Source organism: Cucumis melo, chromosome 1, assembly GCF_025177605.1.
Source record: "Cucumis melo cultivar AY chromosome 1, USDA_Cmelo_AY_1.0, whole genome shotgun sequence".
Taxonomy (NCBI): domain Eukaryota; kingdom Viridiplantae; phylum Streptophyta; class Magnoliopsida; order Cucurbitales; family Cucurbitaceae; genus Cucumis; species Cucumis melo.
In genome coordinates, this window is record NC_066857.1 from 36,035,204 (window position 1) to 36,041,209 (window position 6,006).

The window sequence follows — 6,006 nt, forward strand, 5'->3', positions numbered from 1 at the left end:
TTTGAATGATTAGAGAATAAGGGAACGATAGAAATAATTCATTTTAATCAAAAAAAATTCACAGGTTATTTCGATAAGATAACTTTATGTTTCTTCTTTGGTCTCGATGGGTCATGAACGATTTGTCTTTCAAAACAAAAAAAGTTATTTAGCATCTCTTGAATTGTAACGACCCAACTTTTCCGGACTAAGCTGAGGTCACTACTAAAAACCAAACTCGACAATTCAACATAAAATTTAAAACGGACCAGATACGATTCATTAAAACAGTATAATCCTTACAAAAGACAGTTTCGGGCCCTATTTTAAATAATTCAAAAAAGTCACAAAATAAAATGTCAAGTCACCAGTCCAAAAATCACAATCAAAATATTCTGACAAAATACATAGCGGAAGCGAAAGAAAAACAGACGCGTCCATATGGCCTTCACGCACCCTTCCTGCCTCTCGTCGGTCTGCCCCTCGCTGTACCCCTACCTGAAAAGTTAAAGAAAAGAAAGGGTGAGTATAAACATACCCAGTAAGGGACCCACTACTGGGCCCGTTAGGGAACAACAGTTAACTTCCTATTCGGGGGTACCCTACATAACAGTCTAGTGGTTCCGTAGAACGCACATATCAGTCTAGTGCTCCCGAAGGATGCACATATCAGTCTAGTGCTCCCGAAGGATGCACATATCAGTCTAGTGCTCCCGAAGGATGCACATATCAGTCTAGTGCTCCCGAAGGATGCACATATCAGTCTAGTGCTCCCGAAGGATGCACATATCAGTCTAGTGCTCCCGAAGGATGCACGTATCCGTAAGGTACACTACCCCATAGATGAAGCTAACCGTTACCCCTCAGCCCTTACCAAACTGTCTACATCAGTCACATCTCAACGGCATTCATATTACAGTCCCGCCATAGGCTTTGTCAGTCAGATAGTATAGGATTAACATCTACACCCTCAGTTGCTTTACGCATTACCGATTCGCACACCAAAAGGGAAGCCCTAGGTCCAATCGACTAACCAACCAAAACCGGACTCACTGTCCTTCCCCGTCCAAACCTCATGAACCACATCCAGATCAGTGTTTAATACATACTAAACCGTAGCTTTAAGGTCCATCAACATATAATTTCAATCCACAAACAGCAGTCACAGCATATTCTCGTCAGACAGAATATAATATCAGTACTTAACAGTCAACACGCATACAGATATTCAGTACAGTCATTAACGTGTAATCCCCTGTGGACTACTACGGTTTTAGCCTGGACTCGGGGTCCAGTAGTAGGAAAACCCTTACCTGATACTCGGTTATGCCCCCGATCGAAATCCACGCTCGACCGATCAACCCAAGGAAAAGAAGCTATCTCCAACCAAGCCTACCGCGAGACCCGAGAACCCAAGTGTCAAATCTGAACAACCTTCAAGGGAGAAAAGTAGGGCCATAACTTATTCCAATATTCAAGCTCTAATCGGATGTAGCAACATTAGGGAATTCATCGAAAACAATCCTTACCGAAGACTCACCGTGACCCGGAGCGGAGGAAGGAAGGCTTAGGTGGCTTGGTGAAACAAGGAGTTCGGCTCGGCTTGAAGGCGCTCGGCTCGGCTCGGCTCGGCTCCACCTCGGCTCGGCTCGGCTTGGTCTCGGCTCGGCTCGGCTTGTGGCTCGGCTCGGCTTGGCCTCGGCTCGGCTCAACTCGGCTCGCGGCTCGGCTCACTCGGCTCGCGGCTCGGCTCGCGGCTCGGCTCGCGGCTCGGCTCGTGGCTCGGCTCGCGGCTCGGCTCGCGGCTCGCTCGGCTTAGGGCTCGGCTCGGACAAGGATGGCGGCTCGGCTCGAACAAGTATCGCGGCTCGGCTTGGACAGGGATTGCGGCTCGGCTTGGCAGCGATCTCGGCTCGGCTTGGACAGCCGGCTTGGAGCCGATTTAATCTTCACACTCCCGGCGGCGGAACGCGGCGGCGATTTGCGGACGACACACGAGCGGATGGCGGAGAGTAAGCCGGCCGTGGTAGAAACGAAGAGAGAGAGGGCTATCTGCTGCCGGCGGTTGGGGCGAAGCGAAAACGGATGGGCCGCGGCGGACGGACGTCTGCTGTCGTCGGTGGGGGCTGTAAGGAAGATGAAGGAGAAGAGAAGGAGAGATGGGCTGCGCGAACGGCGGCGGTGGTCGGGCGAAGGATGGAGGAAGATGAGGAAATGGATGGCTCGGGTGGCGGCGTCGGGAGAGAAAACGGAGATGGAGGAGGCTGCGCGCGCGAGGAGGAAGAAGGAGAAAAGAAAGAAAAACGGGGGGGGGGGGGGGGGGGGGGCTGCGCGGCGCGTTTTAGGGTTCTTTATTTTTTTTTAAAAAAATTTATATATATATATATATATATATATATATATATATATAAACCTTAATAATTATATAAAATTAATAATTTAAATTAAATTTAATAATAATATATATATTAAAATATAAATAATAATAATAATAAAGTAATAATAATAATATATTAATAATATTAATATTAATAATTAATAATTTATTTTATTGTTTTATAAATAACAATATTTCTAAAATATTAATTTATAATAATATTTATAATATTATATTATAACAATTAAAAATAAATATTAATAATAATAATATTTATAATATTAATATTATAACCAATAAAATAAACATTAATAATAATAATATAATTAATATTATATTATTATTATATCGACTTGCATTTTACATAAAACGAGAAAAAAAAAAAAAAAATTTACCTTAAATTTTCGGGGCGTTACATTCTTCCCTCCTTAGGGAACTTTCGTCCTCGAAAGTTTTATTCCTCGAACAGTTCGGGATAACGGGATCTCATGTCGTCTTCACGCTCCCATGTAGCCTCTTCTACCCGGTGATTCCGCCATAAGACTTTAACTAGGGGAATTTGTTTATTTCTCAACGTCTTCACCTCTCTAGCAAGCACCTCAACAGGTTGTTCAACATAGCTCAAGTTTTCATCAATCTCTAGTGGCTCGTAATCCACTACATGGGATGGATCTGGCACGTACTTCCTCAACATAGAAACGTGAAACACATCATGGACTGTCGAGAGTGATGGAGGCAACGCCAAGCGGTAAGCTACAGGGCCAATCCGCTCCAGAATCTCAAATGGCCCAACAAAACGGGGACTCAACTTTCCCCTCCTTTCAAAACGCAAGACACCTTTCATAGGTGCTACCTTTAAGAACACCTTATCCCCTATCTCAAACTCAAGGTCCTTCCGCCTCACATCTGCATAACTCTTCTGTCTACTCTGAGCGGTATGCATGCGTGATCTAATCTTCTGAATTGCTTCGTTAGTAGACTGAACTAACTCAGGACCCATCAATCTCTGCTCACCCACCTCACCCCAGCAAACCGGGGATCTACAACATCTGCCGTACAGGGCCTTAAACGGTGCCATGCCAATAGTAGCCTGATAACTGTTATTATAAGCAAATTCCATCAAATGCAAGTGGGAGTCCCAGCTACCTGGAAATTCCAATGCACACGCCCGTAACATATCCTCTAAAACCTGGTTCAGACGCTCAGTCTGACCGTCAGTCTGTGGATGGAAAGCCGTACTAAAGTCCAACCTCGTGCCCATAGCAGTCTGCAAACCCTTCCAAAATTTGGAAGTGAAACGGGCATCTCTATCAGAAACAATCGACACTGGCACTCCATGTAATCTCACTATCTCAGACATGTACAACTGTGCCCACTTACTAGCAGTATAGGTGGATTTACCCGGAATGAAGTGCGCTGATTTAGTAAGTCTGTCCACCACAACCCAAATCACTGTAAAACCCCTCAGAGTTCTCGGTAGCCCTGTAATGAAATCCATGGACACGTTCTCCCACTTCCATTCCGGTATGCTCAAAGGTTGTAATAAACCCGCTGGTTTCTGCCTTGGTGCCTTAACCTGCTGACACACCAAGCATCTACTAACAAATTCTGCTACTTCTCTCTTCATGTTACGCCACCAATAAACCCGCTTTAGGTCCTGATACATCTTCGTACTACCTGGGTGCATGGAAAATGGGGAACTGTGCGCCTCAGATAATAATTCTGTCTTAACCGCACTATCTGACGGAACACAGAGGCGTCTCTCAAACAACAGTCCACCATCAGAGGATAACGAGAACTCAGCCGTTTGCCCTGCCTCTGCTAGGCCACGCTTCTCAACCAGATAAGGATCGTTACTCTGAGCATCAATGATCCTCTGCCTCAAAGTCGGCTGTACCGTCAACTGGGCTAACTGCATAGTAACTGCCCCCACTGACACTGCAATCTCAGCCCGCTCGAGATCCCGATGCAATGGGGCCTGCCGGGTAATAAGTGCTGCTGAATGTGACACTTTCCTACTAAGAGCATCGGCTACCACATTTGCCTTGCCTGGATGATACAGTATCTCACAATCGTAATCCTTCACTAACTCAAGCCACCTTCGCTGTCTCATATTCAATTCTTTCTGAGTAAAGAAGTATTTCAAGCTCTTATGATCTGTGAATATCTGTATCTTTTCACCATATAAATAATGCCTCCATATTTTCAAAGCAAAAACCACTGCTGCCAACTCAAGATCATGTGTAGGGTAGTTCTGTTCATGACTCTTCAACTGACGAGACGCATAAGCGACCACCTTACCCTGCTGCATCAAAACACAACCCAGACCCTTCTTGGAAGCATCACTATAAATCACGAAATTGCCAGAACCATCAGGTACCGTAAGAACCGGTGCGGTAACTAACTTCTGTTTAAGGGTCTGGAAACTATCCTCACATGCCTTGCTCCAAACAAAAGGAGCTCCCTTTCTGGTCAACTGAGTAAGAGGAGTAGCTATACGAGAAAAGTTCTCCACAAACCGTCGATAATAGCCTGCTAAACCCAGAAAGCTACGAACCTCACTGACTGTCGAAGGTCGGGTCCAACCGGTGACTGCCTCTATCTTAGCTGGATCTACAGAGACTCCAGCCTTAGAAACCACGTGGCCCAGAAAGGACACCTGCTTCAGCCAAAACTCGCACTTCGAGAACTTTGCGTATAATTTATTACCCCGAAGTGTTTGCAAAACCATACGTAAATGCTCCTCGTGTTCGGCCTCCGTCTTGGAGTATATCAAGATATCGTCGATAAACACAATCAAAAAAGTGTCTAGAAACTCCCTAAACACTCTGTTCATCAAGTCCATAAATACTGCCGGAGCATTCGTCAAACCAAAAGACATCACAATAAACTCGTAGTGTCCATATCTGGAACGAAATGCTGTCTTCGGTACATCCTCATCTTTAATCCTCAACTGATGGTATCCCGACCGAAGATCAATCTTAGAGAACACTGTGGCTCCCTGTAACTGGTCAAATAGATCGTCAATCCTGGGCAAGGGATATCTGTTCTTCACGGTTACCTTGTTCAACTCCCTATAGTCAATGCATAGACGCATCGATCCATCCTTCTTCTTAACAAATAAAACTGGCGCACCCCAAGGTGACACGCTCGGTCGAATGAATCCCTTATCAAGCAATTCCTGCAACTGTACCTTCAGTTCTTTCAATTCTGCGGGGGCCATTCTGTAAGGGGCTCTGGATATAGGAACCGTGCCCGGCTCCAACTCTATGGCAAACTCAACCTCTCTGTGCGGAGGTAACCTTGGAAGTTCCTCAGGAAAAACGTCCGGATAGTCCCTCACTACTGGTTCTGATGACAGGGATACATCCGCCTCTCTAGTATCCACCACACTCGCTAAGATACCCCAAGTACCCTGACTGAGCAGTTTACTGGCCCTGATGGCTGAGATTATCTGAGGCAACGACTTTGATCCTCCTCCCTTAAATTTAAAACTGGCCAACGAGGGAGGGTTAAACGTTACCTCCTTACGTGAACAATCTATGCTGGCGTGGTTAGCGGCCAGCCAATCCATACCCAGGATTACATCAAAGTCCAGCATATCCAGGACTATCAGCGTTACCTCAATCACATGGCCTGCTATCTCAATC